The sequence below is a fragment of the Tenrec ecaudatus genome, chromosome 8 (genome assembly GCF_050624435.1).
Source record: "Tenrec ecaudatus isolate mTenEca1 chromosome 8, mTenEca1.hap1, whole genome shotgun sequence".
NCBI lineage: Eukaryota > Metazoa > Chordata > Mammalia > Afrosoricida > Tenrecidae > Tenrec > Tenrec ecaudatus.
Window position 1 is genome coordinate 31,383,325 of NC_134537.1, and position 20,849 is coordinate 31,404,173.

Sequence of the window (20,849 nt, forward strand, 5' to 3'; positions counted from 1 at the left end):
GGTAGAATGCCTGGTGGGGTTTGATCAAGGGCAATGTAGCTGAGAGGAAGTACAGAGAGCCAAAGGAAGGTCGTTTAAACATGATAGTGGGGCAGGAGGAAACTAAAAAGAAATAGAGGAAAGAACTAGAAAGTTAAGGCATTTTTAGTGGTATAAACATAGGTACATATATGCAAACATATTAATATATAATGATAGAGATATAGGTATATGTACATATATTTATAGGTTAAGTGTTAAGGTAGCAGACAGACATAGGGCCTCTACTCAATTCCTCCCTCAACACAAGAACACTTTGTTCTAATAACTTGGCATTCTGTGATGACCACCCTCTTGATATGATCACCAGAAGACAAGTTGGTCCATAACCTAATATGGTGAAGAAAGCTGATGGTGCCTGGCTATCAAAAGATATAGCATCTGGAGTCTTAAAGGCTTGAAGTTAAACAAGCGTCCATTTAGCTGAGAAGAAACAAAGCCCACATGGAAGAAGCATTCCAGTCTGTGTGATCATGAGGTGGTGACAGGATCAGGTATCAGGCATCAGAAAACCCAAAACAAACTATTATATCAATGCAAACAATGGGGGTTGGAGTGGAGACCCAAAGCCCATCTGTAGACAATAGGACATCCCCTCACAGAAGGGTCACAAGGAAGGAACGAGTCAGCCAGGTTGCAGCATAGCACCAACGAAACACACAGCATTCCTCTAGTTCTGTAATGCTTCCCCACCCCACCCCACCCCCACTATTATGACCCAGTTTTACCTTACAAATCTGGGTAGACCAGAGCATGTACACTGGTACAGATAAGAGCTCTGGACACAAAGAATCCAGGACAGATTTACCCCTCGGGTCTAATAATGAGAGTAGCAATACCACGAGGGTAGAAGAAAGGTGGGGGGTGAAGGGGATGAAAGGGGGAACTGATTGCAATGACCAATGTACAACCCCCACCCCCGCAGAAGGAGGAACAAGAGAAATCTGGGTGAAAGGAGACAGTGGATGGTGTAAAATGTGAAGATAAAAATAATTTATAACTTAACACAAGGTTGGGAGAGTGGGGGAGCGACGGGAAAAAAGAGGAGCTGATACCAAAGGGTCAGGTAGAGAGAACATGTGTTGGGAATGATGATGCCAACATATGTACAAATATGCTTGATACAATTGACATGTGGATAGTTATAAGAGCTGTAATAGCCCGCTATAAAATTATTTATTAATAAATAGATAAAACAGAGTAGGCCTGCCCTTAAAAGAGAAAAAAAAAAGGGTGATCAGATCACCCCACCCTAAGTATGGGCCACTTCCTTCTGATAAGGATCATAGATTGCACCCTTGGAGAAGAGCTCAGGGACATCTAAGGTCAAGACCAGGTGTCCGCAGACAAAGGCCTGCAGGCCACATGCGGCCCACGGAGAACATTTATGCTGCCTGCCGGGTGTTTTTGCCCCATTTGTTTTTTTACTTCAAAATAAGATCTGTGCAGTGTGCATACCAATCTGTTCATGGGTTTGTTTTTTTTTTAACTACAGTCCAGCCCTCCAACGGGTCTGAGGGACAGTAAACTGGCCCCCTGTTTAAAAAGTTTGAGGACCCTTGGTCAAGACAGCTCAGAAACAACTACGGTTGAGCTGCCATCTGAACCCTGACACCCGCCTATTTCCATGCCTACACTCCCATAAGAGGCTTTGTTCCTTCTAAATAAAATCATCATAACTTTGGTCAGCCACCAGTTGTTCTTCTTCCTGCCACCTAATCTTTATAGCCTTGCTTTCCGGGACACAACTGGTGTTGTTAGAGAGTGAGAGATTTAAAGTCTTACGCCACCTGGAGTCAATCACTAGAGAGGAAGATGGAGGAAGGCTTAGAATGGCGCTCTGGGAAATGCGCTTGAGCGTGGAAGCAGAGAGGACCACACTCATCAAAGGTGCTTTTGGAAGACCAGCCAGTCCCTTCTATGTCCGCAGAGGATCAAATGTATCTAAACATGTCTGCTCCAGACCTTCAGACCGAAAATCACATGAATTCTCTCAGGACTTCAAAAGAGCTCCATTCTCCTTCAGCCCTCTGCTGAAATTTGCATTCTCACCCCAGACTCACTGCCCCCAAGTCAATTCTGACACCTAGAGACCAGACCCTGTCTGGCAGAGCTGCCCCTGTGGGATTCTGAGACTGTGAATCTTTATAGGAGTGGAGAGCCTCATCTTCCTCCTAAGGAGAAGTTGGTGGTTTCAAACTGTTGCCATTTTGGTTAGTAGCCCAATGTATAGCTCACTAGGCCACAGGGCGTCTATTTCCACCCCAGATATACTGAATCAGTATCGACATTTGAACAAGGTCTCCAGGTGATTCTTCTGCACACATTTTTATGAATATATATTTAAATTGTTATTATATGTACATATTAACATGTACAAATGGACATACTCTGCAGGTGGTCCAACCACACAGAATTCCTTGGGAGCCCTGATTTCTCTACTTCCAAAATCTTGGAAGAAGTCAGTCCCTGCTTCGCCAGCTCCTTCTAGATTAGACCTAGTTGCTTCCACCATCAGGCTTGGTTCAGAACTAGTTAGTCCCTCAACCATCTGCTACCTGAAGGGATCAATCATCTCATGGAAAGTTCCAGAGAAGGCCTACTATCTCTTTTCAAAGAGGAAAACTTCCAGACTCTTCTAGACTGCTGCTTTCATTCCAAAAAGATAGAAACATCCACCTAACAGCACAGTACTCACTGCCATTGAGTCAATTCTGCCTCATCGCGACCCCATGGAACAGGGGTTTCCAAGACTAACTCGTCAGGTGTAGAAAGCCTTGCCGTTCTCCCATGTCTTTGCCGTGAACAGCGCAATTCACAATTGCTGCACCACCAGGGTTCAAGAAAGAAAAAAGAAGCCATGGTGCACCTATGAAAATTTGCCAAAGCCCCTGCTAGATCTGCGATTCACCTTTCTGGAAGTGTGAGTCATTGCTGTCACCTTTGAGTTTCCACCAATTTTACAGTCAAAGGAAAAGCCAGTCTCCACAGCAGTCTTTCAGTTCCCTGGGAATTGAGAAGAAGGATTCATTACATGACAGAGATGATTGCCTTTTTCTTTTCAACTGTGACTGGTGGCCTAGAAACCACAGCCGTCAAATGCAGAGACTGCTACATCATCACTATTTCAGCTACTAATTAGGTCTAATGTTCACAGCAGAGGAGTCTGTGGGGCAATAAACCACCTTTTCAAGTGATTAAACTTTCAAGCCAACACACTTTGATTACCACAACAACCATCCAGGTAATAAAGAGCACCTCACCCCCAGGACGTGGCTTTGGGGTGGGGGTGGGGGGTTCAGGAGCCTGAAATTTTCAGTGTCCATGGGCACCCTTTCTCCATTGCCCAGACCCTCTCCCACCTTTTTGGTTCTAGTGTGTTGCCTAGATATGTGGTGATGTAAAAAAAACAAAAACGCTTTGGCCTGTCATGTGCTGACTGTACTCAAAGGCTGGGGCGAACAGGCAAAATGCTCAGAAGGACAGGGTGGGGGGCGGGCCACCCTCTGTCTCTGGGGCATTGGCTCTCCTGGCCAGTGCCCCAACATAAAGAACGTTTTGAGAAAGGCACCTTGGTGGGGAGGAGAACTGAAGCACTGCCCTAATTCACTTGCGATACCTCATGGCAACATACAGGCCTTGGCTCCAGTTCTTCTCCAGAAGTATTTAACGTGCCTTAACTCAGAAAAATGAAAACCACACATGAACACATCCTGAGCGTCAAAAAGGTAGGAAAGGAAAGCAAAGCAAAAGGAAAATGGTGTTCTTCCATCCACTCATTGTGTAGAGGACATTTTCTCAACCGTGGCACTCTTTGTTGGGGCCAGGTAATTCTTAATGTGAGAGCTGTTCTATGCATCATGGGATCTTTAGTAGCAGCCTTGACATCTACCCACTCGATGCCATTAACATACAACCCCCCTACCAATGGTGACAACCAAAAATGTCTCCAAACAGTGCCAGCCTTCCTGGAAGCAAAATCACTCCTGTGGAGAAATAATGTTCTAGAGATGATAGCATTTTTCCCTACCTAGATGTAAGGGAAAACATACCTTATCTTAAAATGGAATTGGTGTGTGTGTGTGTGTGTGTGTGTGTGTGTGTGTGTGTGTGTTGGCAAGTGTGTGTCTTTGTTCACGGGTAATGGGGGTGGAAGAGTCAGTCTGCTTGGGAACTGAGTCTGCAGTGGTCATCTGACCCGACATCTAGAAAAGGGCTCATGTCCAATACCCTAGATCAAGGACCAGAGAACTTTTGTAACAGAAGAGCTAATCCTGTCCCTCATAATTGAAAAATTATTCGAGCTCCATAAGTACATTTTCCCCAAACAAATGAAATTACCCATATATGAATAATATCTTTAAGTGTTTTCAATTTTACTATAAGCCACATGTATCACCAAATGAGCCTCGGTTGTAGATTGTTGACCCGGATCAAGAGGACAGGGCTTGATTCAACCAAAGACGGTGGACGAGGATGGCTCATTAACAAGATCTCGGCTTTGCAATTTTCAGTGCCTTGTTTCTCAAAGAACAATTCAAGATGCCCTGATAACTTTGCAGCAATGTGGAAGCTCAGGTCCCATCCCAGACCCATTCAATGAGGATCTGCAAGGCAACCAGCTCCCTGAGTGAACTGTATTTTTATACATGTTTTCTGAACATTGTCTCTTGTCACTATCTATTTTCCCTTTACAGTCATGGATACATGTCATTCACATACATGGCAATGGCTGAAACATATTTAAAACCACGGTGCAATCATCACCACAATCAGTTTTGCAACTTTCACTGCTTTCTAGTATTCATTAGCTCCCCGCTTCCCCTCGACCTCCCGTCACAACCCAAAGACACCATGAATCCATTTCTGGTCTCTGTAGATTGACCTAGACTGGATTTCATATAAGGGAAAAAATACAACCTACACACACCGCTCCCACCGTCGCCAACAACAATTACAAAACAAAGCACCAAGACAGCTAACAAATGTGCTGCCATCAAGTCAATTCTGACCCATAGCAACACGGGGATTTCTGAGACTGTAACTCGGGAGTCGAAAGCCTCATCTTTCTCCTGAGGACTGGCTGGTAGTTTTAAATTATTGACCTTAGGGCTAGTAGGCCAACTCATAACACACTAGGCCGCCAGAGTGTAGACCTAAATCTAAAAGAAAGAAGAACTTAATAAAAACTAGAACAAGTTGTTAATGAGTCAAAAAGCAGAACAAGCGGGAAGGTGTTACATTTTTATTTATTTATTTATTTATTTTTAATCTTTTTATTGGGGCTCATAAGGCTCTTATCACAATCTGTGCATACATCAAATGAGCAAAGCACCCTTATACAGTCGTTGCACTCGTCACTCTCATAATTCACCTTCCACTTGGGTTCCTGGAATCAGCTCGGTTTCCCTTTTTTTTCCCCCCCATCCCCCTCCCTCCCCGATCCCACCCCTGGTCCCTTGATAGTTTATAAATAATTATTATATCTTATCTTACACTCCCCGGCGTCTCCCCTCACCCGCCTCCCCCTTGACAATCTCCCAGAGAGGAGGTTACACATAGATCTCCGAGATCGGTTCTCCCTTTCTACATGCCCTTCCCTCCTGGTGTCGCCTCTCCCACCGCTGGTGTTACATTTTAAGCTAACTCTCAGTCTCAATCCGCTTTCCAGTGCCCTTGGTCTGAAAGCAATGCTGTTCCCATCACTGGCCACAGGGGGCTCTCCAGAAGCTTGATCCACATAGGAACCTACAAATGGATTTTGGACTTCTGCTGTCATCTAAAGACCTCTGCAAATCACAATTTAAGTTCTGATACCATTCCCGGCTTCAGATTTGTGTTTTATTATTTACAATCCTTGGCTCACACAGACTGGTGCACTTCTTCCATGTGGACTTAGCTATCCCCTAACTTTTTTTAATCGTTTAATTAGGGGCTCATACAATTCTTATCACATTCCATACATACATCAATTGTGTAAAGCACATTTGTACATTCATTGCCCTCACCATTCTCAAAATATTTGCTCTCGACCTAAGCCCCTGGCATCAGCTCCTCATTTTCCCCGCCCTTCCTGCTCCCCCCTCCTCATGAACCCTTGATAATTTATAAATTATTATTTTGTCATATCTTGCCCTGTCTAATGTTCCCTTCACCCACTTTTCTGTTGACCATCCCCCAGGGAGAAGGTCACATGTAGATCCTTTTAATCAGTCCCCCCTTTCTAATCCCCCCCTTTACCCTCCTAGTTTCACCACTCACACCACTGGTCCTAAAGGGATCATCTGCCGTGGATTCCCTGTGTTTCCAGTTCCTATCTGTACCAGTGTACATCCTCTGGTCTAGCCAGATTTGTAAGGTAGAACTGGGATCATGATAGTGGGGGAGGAGGAAGCATTTAGGAACTAGAGGAAAGTTGTACGTTTCATTGTTGCTACATCACACCCTGACGGGCTCATCTCCTCCCTGAGGCCCTTCTGTAAGGGGATGTCCAGTGGCCTACAAATAGACTTTGGTTCTCCACTCCGCACTCTCCACCTCATTCACTATGGTAAGAGTTTTTTGTTCTGGTGATGCTTGATACTTGATCCGTTCAACATCTCGTGATCGCACAGGCTGGTGTGCTTTTTCCATGTGGGCTTTGTTGCTTCTGAGCTAGATGGACGCTTGTTTACCTTTAAGACCCCAGACGCTATATCTTTTGAAAGCCAGCTTTCTTTACCACATTTGCTTATGCACCCATTTGTCTTCAGCGATCGTATCATTTGGGTGAACACACAATGATATGATTTTTGTTCCTTGATGCCTGATAACTGATCCCTTCAGCACCTTGTGATCACACAGGCTGGTGTGTTTCTTCCATGTGGGCTTTGTTGCTTTTTAACTAGATGGCCACTTGCTTACCTTCAAGCCTTTAAGACCCCAGATGCTATAACTTTTGATAGCCAGGCACCATCTGCTTTTTTTACCACATTTGCTTTTTCACCTGCTTTGTCTTCAGCAATTGTGTCAGGAAGGTGAGCATCATAGAATGCCAATTTAATAAAAGAAAGTATTCTTGCATTGAGGGAGTACTTGAGTGCAGGCCCAAATTGATGGCCTTCGTCTACTTTAATAGTAAACCTATAAATATATGCACTTAGATCTATTTCCCTATCCTCATATATAAATATATTTGCATACATGAATGCCTTTATTTAAGCCTCTATAAATGCCCTTTGTTTCCTAGCTTTTCCCTCTATTTCCTTTTACTTTCCTTTTGTTCCACTATCATGCTCAGTTTTCGTTTGGGTTTCAGTAATTCCTCTTGGTTACGTGACCCTTGATCATGCTCTACCAGGCCTCCTACACCCTCCTCACCACCGATTTGGATTACTTGTTGTTCCCTTGTCCCTGAGTTTGTTAACACCACTACCTTTCCCCCCACCTCCCCTTCTCCCATGTCCCCCCAGAACTCTCGGTCCTGTTGTTTTCTCCTCCAGATTGTTCATCCAGCCTATCTTATTTAGACAGATCAGAGATAATAACATGCACAAAAATAAGACAGAGCAAAACCAAGCAACAATATACAACAAAGCAACAAAACACAACAAGAAAGAAAAGCTTTTAGTTAGTTCAAGGACTGTTTGTTGGCCTTTAGGACTGTTTTCCAGTCCAGTTTGTTGGGGCACCACGCCCTGTCCCCAAAGTCCACCTTCAGCATTCCCGGGGGACCTCACCGCTCTGTTCCCTTGCTGTTCTGTTACACCTCCTTAGTGTTTTGCCTTGGTGTGGTGGGATCAGATCGGGCACAATTCCCACATTGTGTCTCTGGTGTTGTCACCTGTAGGGCTATGGGTCAGTGAGGGATGTCATGTCTCATAGTGGGGCCAGCCATGTGGTCCTCTCTGTTGACTGGCTGCTTTAATGGGGAACATCATCCTCCAGGCCTGGTGGGCCAGGATGTGCTCCACTCTCTCCTCCTTCCCATTCATCTGCTTCCGTGTGCTCCAATCAGATATGTCTCTCTCCTGGAGCTGCAGATTCAATGCCGTCCTTTGAAATAAATTCTTCTGAGGGGATGGGCAGGTGTTCACGTAGTAGTTGAGATTGGGGCCGGCCCCTCAGACCTCTCCACTGGTTCCCTACTCCACTCCAGCATGTTACATTCACATCTTGGAGCACTGGGTTGAAGTCTGTTCCCGCTTTCCCTGTGGAGATATAAACAATACCCTCCCCTTGGTTGGCTATCCTCTAACTTACATGGCTGCTTACGTAAGACAAGGTTTTAAGAACCCAAATGCCTTTTTTTTCCTGATAGTTGTGCCCCATTGGATGTTTTTACCATGCTTTGCTATAGCACTTGTATCTGCCGTGATCCCTTCATGATAACAAGTACCAAGTAGAGTCTGCTCACAAAAACTAATTGTTCTTTAATAAAATATGTCCTGAACTTAACAGCACAATTTATCATGGTTTATTTAATGAGGGTTTTTTTTAACACTGAGATTCATTCCAAAGGTAATGACATCCCTAAACAAAAACATCCCCAAATAATTGGGCCTATTTTGCTTTCTAAAATGGGAAAAGGTTAGCATGATGCATGTGAATGGGAAAAGAAATCCTTAAATTGCTACTTTCCACTCACAGAGACCACTGAGAGGGCAAGGAAGGAGGAAAACTCTTAAATCAAGACCTACTAACTCATCTGTGCCACTCATGTGTACGGCTCTGAGTAGGGCCATGTCATGAAACACTGGTTAAGCTGGGGTGGGGATTTACAAGCAGAGAGCTGGGTGAATTTGAAAGAAAAGGAACAGCTAGGGGTGGTGAGCCAAGGAGGAGGCCATTAATGGCCAAGGGTCCTGGGGTAAAAAAGAGACTAGCTAGACAGAGGCTTGGAGTAAAGGTGGACTTGAAGCAAAGTCTGCTAGGATGTCGACTTCCTCCCCTATCCAAATGCTCAGTGCAAATGCCCACACACCTTGGCTGTGGCCAAGAAATTTACAAGAGGGAAGGGTGTTTGGGTTAGATGGTGTTATGTAGGGTAGTATATCGCACAAAGGGACAAGAGAGGTAAGTGGAAAATACACAGCATATGTAAACTGAGAAGCAACTAGGAGAAGAAGTACTGCTGATATTGTGATTGGAGTCCACTGTGCATGATGGGCATCTGAACCAGTCATACTGAAGACCTAACTGAAATCAGCAAGATAAAGGACTTGAGTAACATCCAGTCCATCAGGAGAGGTCTGAGTTACGCTTTTTATTTTGTTCTTATAAACACCACTACAGGGAACACCACTGCTGTTAAATATTTACATGAAATCTGTTTCCATTCTTTAGGCTGTGCATTAGAAATCAAAATTGCTGGATTCAGGAAAGTTTTCAAAGCTTCTGATGCATATTGTCAAATAGTCCCCGACACAAAGCGTTTTACTAATAATTTACCATACAAATCTCTTTCCCTATTCTTTTACTAGCGGTGGCATATGTTTTTCCCACGTACAGGAGAGGTGACCGAGTATTTCCAGGGTACCAGGGATGGACACCAAAGAGCCCTTGACATCCCAACTCGGGGACAGGAAATCCCAGCCAGTCATGCTACCTCCTGTCAGAACTGGAGGGATTTCACCTTTAAAGCAAAGACTTAGTCAATAGCAGTCCTTATCCCGTTATCTCTGCCAGGGAGTTCCTGTTGACGTTTCCATCCTTTCCCTACTTTGACTTGAAGGCTCCCGTCTTAGAAAATTCCCCGAAGTTCTCAAATGTACTTTGTTCTTTCTTGCTTCTGGCAGGAACGTCTCACTCCCTCTTCCCTCACCCTGTTTATTCTTCAGATTGAGCATCAACATCAATCCCTCCTGTGGCCCTTTAATTCTGGGAGAAGTGCCCCGTTCAGCATTAGGTGCTTCCACAACACTTCTTGGGGTGCTTTTTTTTTGCTTCATCATAGTACATAGAAACTTCATAAAAATTCTTATATAGTCACTTCTGTCCTCCATTAATCTATAAATGGCATAGGATAAGATTCATGTTTATAAAGTCCAGTGATAACTTCTTGCCAATAGTGCCTGCCCCTTTAGACCACACAAGGAGCTCCAGGTCACAGCCTCCCAACCCTGTCCTAGAGCTTCCAGAACGCCAGCCTGTCTCCTTCATCGAGATTCCCTGCCTGGCATCGGAAGGCATGTGTGTAACATGATGCAGACTACAGAGAAACATATTTCCTGTTAATGCCAGGAAGAACTTTTCAATATTAAGAGATGTCCAACAATGGCATTACCACGTGGTCTTCTGCATGTGTGGTTTTGTACCCCCACATGACTGGATGTCCCAGAGGGCCTGTCACATTCCACAGTGACCAGTGGACCTCATACATGGCAGGCGGTCTCCGAGTATATGTGGAGCCGAATCAAACTAAACGACTGTCTTGGCAACAAATGACTTTCCAACACTCAACAACTTGCTTCCAGCCCAGCCAAAGGCTTTCCGCTCTGAGGCCAATGTCACTGTGGTGGAGTTGCCTTAATGAGAAGACATGCTTGCTTCTCTTCTGGGGGAGTTTCCTAGAGCGATGCTCTTAGAAACTTCTTGGCAGGGATCCTGAGCCAGGCTTGGCATTGACAGCATCCTCCTGCTGGCATTAACAAGCCTCTTATTTAAATGTAAATGAGCTCTCAGTGCCAGTTTGTGAGCGAAACACATCACTTGTGTTAAACCAGAGCTGGGAACGCTACAACACACCAAATGTCAGCTGGTTTCTACTTTCCCACCACATCCGTAGTTTGGAGAGTGGCTCTCTTTGCCTTGTCTTCATGATCTGGGGAGATGGAAGTCTACAGACAACGGGCACAATTAGGGGAATCTAAGGACTTACCAGTACTTATAACCCCCAAATTGCTTTAATATAAGCCTGAACAAGGAACTTCAGAGTGGCCAAGACAGGTGGGGGGGGGCGAGAATGGAGCACTAAAATTAAGAGAACACACCAGAGCCCAGTCAGCAAATGAGCTGGTGGCCTTGAAAGCCTCCCAGGCTCAAGAGGAGGCTTGTTGCTGTCTCCTCTGGTTTGTTGGTGGTATCAGCCACCTTTCCCCAGGAGTGGTCCTGTCCTGGGCTCTTTGTGCTCCGATCCTTGTGCACACTCTTTCTTTTCCCTGGACTCCTTCTCCTTCCACCCTCACACACAGTGTTTGATGATCTGGCCTAATATCTGGCCCTGCTTAGCCATCTGTGTCCCCACTCAATTTCTTGGCACCTACTTATCCTTATTTTATCCAATTTCTGGTTTGGCATTTCCCTCTTTATTTCAGAGCTTTCTAGAGCTGACTTGTACTCTTCTGATAGTCTGGATGCTAGCCATCTCTCCCCCGTACACTCCAATGGCCAGCAGTTTTACAACACATACCATGCCAGATAGTTTCTGTGTCCAGTGCAATTGGACTATGTATGTATCCTGAGGTCATCGTCAGTATTTACTATGCTGGAAGCCCCAGCTCCTAGCCCCAGGTGCAATTAGTGAAGAAATGAAGAAATGGAGAAAGGAGTAGAGAAACTCCATGTCCAAACCAGGATCTGGCTAGGAGAGGCCAAGCAGCGCTTTAAACTGGCATATGATGTTTAGCCAAGTGTTTAATTTGACAGAATTCCTGCATCAAAACAACGGGGTTAGCCTATAGGATATGCTTCAAACATGAAACAGACAGACGTATTATAGCACCATCCACGAGAAACATAATGAGGTGCATTTGATGAGCAATGAAAGACAATATGAAGAAAGTCCCTAGTAGATAATGGGTAGCTTTACTTGGATATGTTAAATCCAGCAAAATGATTTTTGCAACAAGGGAAGGTGATGCCGTCAGTTTTACTGTCCGAAAATTGATGTTTCTGTGCTATTTGAGGCCATTCACTGATGAAAGAGGATACATCTGAGTGCTAAATTCAGACCAAGGTAGTGCAGAAAGCAGTCCCTACTTCCTCAGCCCCAGCCACCTTGAGGATTCCCTTCCAGACACAGGAGGCTTGGTCATAGACACAGGAGGCTTGCTGTAGGAAAGATGAGTTCGAGTGTCACTGATGTCCCCAACTGGTCCTTGGACTGACTGGGGCTCCGGGGGGAGAGAAGGAGCTGAGGTTGATTCTTTGTGAGACTCAGAACAAAGGACAGAGTAGGGCCTATGGGAGGGAGGAGGGGCTTCTACTTTTGGAAACAAGTCAACTTATGGTTGTTGCTGACTCTACGTTTGACCCTGCTTTGTTTGCCCACAGGAATCTTCTTTGGGGGAACACTCACCTATATATGACAGACATCTGAAGGAAGCTAATTTCTGACAAACAAATCAGCAGGGACTTGTATGTATGTTCACACTATCGATTTAACAAACACACACACACAAACACACACACCCCTTCGAGTAATGTGCCTCCACTCAACCCCAAACCTCGTGTCATTGACTTGCTTCCCACTCCGAGCGAATTTATGAAACAGAAGAATCTATGAAATAGAACTGTCTCACAGGGTTTCCCAGGCTGTCTATTTGAGCCTTTCTATCTTTCTCCCGAGAGCAGCTGATAAATTCAACCTCCACCTTTTGGTTACTAACCTGAGCGCTTAACCATTATGCCACCAGGCTTCTTGGGGTAACGCACCTGTGGCATTGCAGTGGTATTTCAAAGAGGAAAGAAGAGCAGAGGAACCCTGGGGTCTTTTTATGCACTCAGGTGACCTTGTGTTTAGTTCTGAGTCAGCCTCGAACCCATAGTGGGATTCTGAGCAAGTTTCTCCCCTTCTGGATCTCAGCCTTCCCATTTGTAAAATGAGGCCATTGAGCCGAATAAGCCCTCCCAAACCTAACTCACTGACACCGAGTCAGTGTCAACTCATACCAACCCTCTAGGACAGTGGGGAATGCTCCTGCGAGTCTCCAAGACTGTAACTCTTTACAGGAGTAGAAAGTAGCCTCTGCGTCCCATGGAGTGGCTACTGGTTTTGAATGGCTGACCTTGCAGTTAACAACCTAACACATAGACACTCGGTCATCAGGGCTCCCGAGTAAGGCCTAAAGAGACTCTATTGGAGAGCAACAGAGTAGCAAAGAAGCCAGATATTCCCTCATTCAATAAGTATTAAGTTCACGGTGCTAGCTCTGCAGACTGACTGGAGAGGAATGGATGGATAGGAATCTCGTCTATATAGAAGTTTCGTTCCAGTAAGTGAGATGCCCTTTAATTAATGGGTACAACTAACAATAACATCATAGCTATGATAACACTATAAAAGTGAGAAAGGTTTTTATAAACAGAAATACTTCAGAGACATTAACTGGCACATGCATTTCACAGTTGAGTCCAGCAAGAGGCTGGATGGCGGCATGAAAGGAAGAGTCGGGACATGAATGTGCAGTGGCATGAATGTGCAGTGGCGGTGTAGATGGGCAGGGCCTGGTCAGACAGAAAAGAACTGGATGGAAGTGAGTGTGCTTTCTGAATCTTCTTATGCCCCCTTTCCCCACCCACACAGTAACTAGCACAGAGCCTGGTACAGAGTAGGTGCTTCGTGTAGTTTGGTTATAGATCTTTTTTTTTTTCTCAATGCAGAAAAAAAGAAGAAGAAGACAGGGGCATTAAACAGACTGCACCAGGTCACTTAGCTTGCTGATGCCTAGAGACTATTGAAAGCCAGCTTGAAAGTCATCAAGCATTTCCGACCGAATTGCTTTTATGAGTGCAATCGCAAAATGAAACCTAAGCTACATCGTTCTATTCCGGTGGAGGCACCAAGGGGAAGAGATCTCTAGAAAGTGGGGTTCTAAGAGACACATTCACCCATATGGGTATGTGGACACAATTGAGGTAGTTAATGGTACCTTCGTATCGTGGGAGTGGGGTACTAGAGAAACAAATCATAAGATGGAGAGCAGATGTCTGTCTGACCTCTCCCTCCTGGTAGTTTTTCTTCCTTGTCTAGCCAGAGGTCATATAAAACCACACTGTTTACTCAGTTGTTTTCGGGGGAAAATATGAAAGTATGAAAATAGAAAGTTTGTTAATCCACTTGCTATCAGCCATTAAAATTTGATCTTTAGATGGGTTTAGGACATGCCTGCAAAGAAAGCTTTGTAACAATATGCCCCACCCTGTGCTTTGGAGTACTCAGGAACCAGTAGTCTTTGCCAGAGCTGGAAAAAAATCTGGAACCATGAAGAAAACTCCCCTCTAGGACTGAATGTTAAAGGGAGCCTGAGAGCAGGCGGAAATGCTTGCTAGGTGACCACCTGGATCCACTTGCTGAGTGGAAGTGGGAGAAATGCAGCAATACAGAGACGGGTTGAGTTTGGCCACTCACACCTGTGGACTTGGTTTACAGGAAAAAGAGGAGAAGACGAGAGCGGGTTGACTCGTCAAAAGTTCATGACCTAGCATGAGGGGGCTGGGCTTGTTGAGTATTGGTGAGAGCCCATGGTCTAAAGGCAAGGTGGGCACCCTGTGGAGGCTGAGTGAGGCAGCCCACATTGAGTTGATGAGAACCCGACCAGATGGAGATTTTTGAGCCTGTGAACTGGTGCGTATTGTTGCTGACTTTATGGATGGCCTGTCCGGATTTGACTTGGCTTATGGATGTGGACTCACAAGGTTCCAACCGGAATGAAGATTCTTCATGTCAGAAAATATGATTGTCTCCTCAGAGCACTGGGTTGCTGTAAGTGGGCAGTATGTAAATTGGATACCCAAAACTTGGGGGATAAAGGCATGAAGTAGTAGACTTACAAAATTTCATAGGTGGGGAAACATATTCACAGAATTATAGGGTTAAGGTGTAGGTGTTACTTAATTACAATCATGAGGCTAAAGAATTATGTACATGTGCCAAGTTGGCAAGGAGTGGATTAAGGTGGTTTATTGTGCCAAGCTGGCCGATAAACACAGGTGGGGTTAACTGAAGGGCAGAGGGATACGTGGCTCAGTGAGCCTCGCCTTTCTAGTTCTCAGGTGTCTTGCTTTGTGATGGTCGGACCAGGTTGCAGCTGCCTTAGCCAGTTCCCTGCTTCAACTGGCAAGGTTCACTTCCTGCAAGACATCCCCAAGGTGAAGCTGCATGGACCTACCCCGATGAAGCCCTGGGTGCTGGAGCAACCGTGTGGAGACCTCTGCCAGCACTGAGATGCTTATGCTTAAACACTCACTGATTTGGCTTTCCTCCTGCAGTCTGCATCATTGCGTGTGTTTTGTGAGCTGGAGGAGGACTTTGTGGATTGGTGTCGGATATATGGGTTAATGTTTGACTTGTGGGCTTGGGTAGCACTGGATTGGGATATTTTCTTGATGTGTACTTAACCTTTATATACAACGCTCTCTTATACATGAGTTTCTGTGGATTTGTTTCTCTAAGGTACCCAGGCTAACACAATACATCCATCTTCCTTCATCTTCTTTCAACTTCTCTTAAATTTCATGCTATGAACTATCTTTCTTATTTACTGAGACAAAGAAGTTCTCAGACAGAGCCTGTTCTGAGACAGTCTCTTACTGCTGCGGTATACTTTTCATTCTTCCTAGAAGGACATTGGAGAGAAATGTTGTCTGGGGCAGCTGACAGCTCAGCTGGGAAGTCATCAGATTTATAGCCATCGCAGAAGAGGTCAGAGGCTAAGTGGAAAGCAGTGAGGATGTAAAACATCCACTTCCTTGACATATTGCCTTTCTCCCTGAAATGGATGTAGGAAGTGATCTCCCACTCTGTGCTTCTCTGTATTTAAGGAGCTTCTGAATTCTTCGAAGAGCAAGACCTCCAAGCAGGTTGCTGCTGGCTTGTGCGGACACAATGTGATGGCACTGATGCATCTAGTGAGAGACCTCTAACCGGTTTTGCATATAAGAGGGAGAGGAGGTTAGAAAACTCACTGCAGGTACAGTGAATCACTCAGTGTGGCTCCCCTAGCCAAAGTCTCTAGCTCCCACCACATTCCCTTTGCTTTCATGGTTCGGGACAGAAGGTGAGGGATATTACTGACTGCATTCACCTGTGAGTGATTATGAAGAAGATTCCCTGCAATGCCATCCTGCTGTATGTAAAACAAAACCCCGGAGAAGCAGGAGGAAGATCTCATTGCCAGCAAGATCCAGGAATGGAGCACAGCCTCTGAACCCAAGATCCCTGCACAGTGAACCTCCTGGATCCAGAAGAGCAGCAGCAGAACCAGGAGCCGGAGCACAGAATAGAGAGATGGACTTCCCAACCCACAGAGCACGCGAGAGCTAAGTGCTTTTGTGCAGGAGGTGAGTTTGCAGAGTGGGGTGCCTCTGGGCACCTAATTGGGGGAGTTGGGTTTGCTGACCCAAGGAGCTTGAGCTCAATGCCTTTGGGCTGAGGCTTAGAGAGAGGAGTGGTACCCCATTTTGGCCATTTATTCACAGACCTGAAAGAACTTGGATAAATTCTTACTGGCATTACTCCTTGTTAATTTCCTCAATAAACTCCTTAATCCGGAATTTCCTATGCAAGTCCTGTGTAAACATTGCAATGGATATTAGAGGTGTAAAACCGAGAACACTAATTCAGACATCACACTTAACCTCCTAGATGGCTGAGTGCAACTAGAACTCCGGATGTGCCCTCAGCTGTTGGCCTGAGAATTGGGATTATAGAAATAGATTTTACATTGGCAGCAATCATATGGTACAGCCAGGTGTCCATCCCATGTTCCTGAAACTGCTTATGCATCATATATACCTTTCAAGAGAAGAGAGGAGCTAACCTTACTCTGAGAGCCTCAAAATCTGACCCCGACTGCACATCTCAGCTGTAAAGCTCTTAGTGTTGTGGGTAGGTCATATTAAGTAGTCAATGTTGTATATAAGATTTTCTAACAGTGTTATTGTAAACAATGTAAATGTATTGATTCCTTTGTCTAAAACTTCAAGGTATTAACTTTATTTAGGAATGATTTACCTGGTCTGTATTATAAAATCAATTAATCAATCTATCATCGATTAATCATCTCTAATTTTCCGGGGCACGTGCTTTGTAGCCTCAACTAGAGCAAGAATCGTGGCTTCTTCTGATGATCTCCCAGGGAAAATCATACAAGCGGACTTCAAATTGTTGTGGGAAATTCCATTATCTTTTCATTCTACTTTTTCCATGAATGTTTGCAGTCCTCTTATATATCAGTTGATGTTCACTTTTGGAACAATGTGGCCCAAGCACATAAATCTTAAAAATGGACGAATCTCACTGAATCCCCTCTTCAATTTGCCTCTGCCTACACTGGCTCTTCGTCTTTTAAGAATATTTAGGGAGAGGGGTAAGAAAGGTTGGTTGTCATGACAACCATGTGGGTCTCACCAATTGGAAATATCGACACCATTTAATTAACATCTGCCTTGCTTGAAGGGAAGAAGTGCATCAGAGATCTCCCCTGCACGTGTTTACAAAGATGCCTAGTACCTCTCTTCAGTTCCCCACACTCCGCCCCACGCAGGGTGTAGAAAGAGAATTACATGAGGAATAATGGGCCTCAGTTACCATGAGAAAAACCCATTTACTAACTGGCTGGGCCACATCACTCTCCCAGCCTCAGTTGCTTCTCCTGTAAAATAGGGTTACTAACTGCTGCCCCTACTACTTTACAGGGTAGTTGGGGAGATACAACTCATTAGTGATGGGAAGGCCCTTTGAACACTATAGATCAGTGCAAGGTAAGCTGTTATTACTGCTGTTAGAGGAGGCACTTAGAGAATATTTGCTGATTGTTATCTGGCATAATGTGGGTCTGCTGCTTCCTTTCCTGTGGGAGCCCTTCCTTCCTGGTTCCCTGTTCTTTCTGTCAGTCTGACCACGTCGGCCTTGAAAAGCTGATACTGGAGCCTGCATTCCCTGAAGGTTCTCCTAAAGTAGAGTGCTAACGCTGCAGCAAAGAATTTTGGGGTGGGGGTGGGGGGAGGAAGCATGGTGTGGCATGTGTCTCAGACCTGGAGAGCTGTGCTCCCAGAAGGGCATGAGGGACCCCAAGAGGTTCAGACATGGGGCTCCTTTCTGTTTCTGCCACAGTGTGATCCCAAAGGAGTTACTTCCTAACTTGGACCTTCAGGTGGTTTAACCTCATATCACTCCCCTCTCACCCACCTGCACCCATGCAGCTCCATAGGGTTGGCTTTAGGTAAGTTTTCACAAAAGAAGCTTACAACACCAAATTCACTGACTCAGAGAGATCCTACAAGATGGAGCAGAATTACCTTGCGGTTTTCACGCTGGAAATCTTTAAGATAGCAGAGAGCTGCTCATTTCTCTCTCAGAGCAACCGGCGGGTTCAAAGTGCTGTCCTTCAGTTAGTGGCCCAACAAGGAAGCCACTACCCCATCAGTGCTCTTTACAAAAAAGTTGCACCGTTCATTGGACTAAATCATGGAATAGGACCTTGACAAATAAGATAGATGGGTTTTGATGCTCTTAGTTCGTCTATGTGGTTTCTATGATCCTTCCCTGGGAAAGTTGTATAAGCAACTCAAAAATGAAAGCATGAATGTATTTTTAAGGAGCCCTGGTAGTGTGATGCTCATCATTTAGCTGCTAACTCTAAGGTTGGCAGTTTGAAGCCACCAGCTACTTCACGGGGAAAAAAGACCTGACATTCTCATCCATAAAAATTATGGCCTACAGGTCTCAAACAACAAAGGCTGGGGGTGAGGTGGGGAGTGGTGGTGGTGGTGGTGGTAATCACATCACCGTGAATGAGGGGGAGTGCGTGATGGGGACCCAATGCCCATCTGTGGACAGCTGGACATCCCTTGCAGAGGGGTAGTGGGAAGGAGATGAGTCACTCAAGGTTCAGTGTAGCAATAATGAAACTCAAAACCTTCCTCTAGTTCCTGAACGCTTCCTCCCCTCCCAATTATCACAACCCCAATTCTACTTTGCGGACCTGGTTATACCAGAGGATGTAGAGCGGTGCAGTAGGAATCTGGAAACACAGGGAATCTAGGACGGACAAACCCCTTAACACTCGCGATGGGAGTGGCGACACCGGGAGGGAAGGGGTTGTAGAAAGAGAGAACCAATATTGGAGATCTATGTGTGGCCTCCTCTCTGGGAGATGGGCAATGGGAAGGTGGGTGAGGGCAGATGCCGGGCAGTGTAGAATAGGACAGAATAGTTATTTATAAACTGTTAGGGGACCAGGGGGAGGGGGAAAGCGGGGTGGGAGGGGGAGGGGAAAAAAAGGAAACGGAGCTGATTCCAGGAACCCAAGTGGAAGGAGAATTTTGAGAATGATGAGTGCAACGAATGTATATGGGTGCTTTCCTCAATTGATGTATGTGTGGATTGTGATGGGAGTTGTGTGAGCCCCAATAAAAATATTTATTAATTAAAAAAAGAATATATCTATTTGAAAAAAAATTATGGTCTAGAAAACCTTGTGAGGCAGTTTTCCTCTATCCTACAGGATTACTACATGTTATCATCAACTCAAGGCCATGCAAGTGCCTCAGTAACATCGGTGTATTTTTCATTTAATTTTAAGAGTTCTGTGGGGAGCCAAATGAAGTTATGCCTGTCTGAATACTCATGTAAGGAATTATTCTCGACATTAGTTCTTCCATCATCTGCTTGGAATGAATTTCAGTCTGGCAGCATCACCCTGCCAGGGAGTTCATAGGAAATGTTTTGCATTCCCTGCAAATATTAAGATGTGTCAACCTCAGAGAATTGCTGAAACCTCAAAGCCTGGCATCAAATCCATTTAGCTTTGTGGAGCTTACCCATAAAACATACTTGGCGGATTGTGCTGGCCACTGCAGCTAAACATGGTCCAACTCAGAGGATGCTGGAATTTGGGTAATGCACAGTGAACTCCTTATTGGTATCTATATCCTGGAGATGAGTTATCTTCCAGGAAACCATCCGAATAAAAATATCAACCAAACAGCATCTCGTTGCTTGGAGTGAATGTTCAGATTTTATTTTCCATTAAAATATCTTGGAAGTTATGTGGCCACTGCTTTATTTTCTGTCCAAACTTGACCTAGGATTCTCTCTCATTAATGATTTTCTGGAAATCGTGGCCCAGGGACAGAATGAGATGATGCTACCACGAATCCCGGTGCAATCTCATCATACTGAAGGAGAACGGCGAGAGGTGTAATAGTAGAACATCTGAGTTTACTTTCCTTAGCACAGAAGTAAGATCTTGTAAATGAATTAACTGTTGATCTTTCTAGTTTGCTACAAAAAGGGGGACAGAATTTAGAATTATGGCCTCTCAACTTTGGAAAAGATCTAAGGTCTCAAATGGGTCAACTTTTATTAGCAGTTGAAATTGCTTCCAAATAGGCATTGAGCCATTGCTTGATTATTCCAGTGATGGCAAACTCCCTCCCTCCAGAGCTTGAATGTTGAAACACTTCCATTATAAATTCATTTTTTATTCTGATCTCCAAGTGACTGGTTATTTATACCCTCTGAGTTTACTTGGTTACAATATCAGAAGCCATAGAGAAGTCAAAAAATCATCTCCCTTCCTCCCATGTCAATTCTTTCTCAATTTGAACATGGCAAACATTCCCTTTTGAGGGAAACAATGACTTTTTTATCTGCTTCTTAAAGAGTCCTGGTGGCATAGTGGGTTACAGGGTGGGTTACTAACCCTAAGGTCGGTAGTTCAAACCCACTGGATGCTCCATGGGAGAGAGAGAAGGCTTTCTGTTCCCTTAAAAATTTATAGCCTCAGAAACCCCCCAAATGGGTAGTTCTACGCTAGCCTATAGGGTTGCTATGTGTCGGAATCAACTCAATGGGAGTGAGTTTTAAAATATTCTGAATCGTTCAA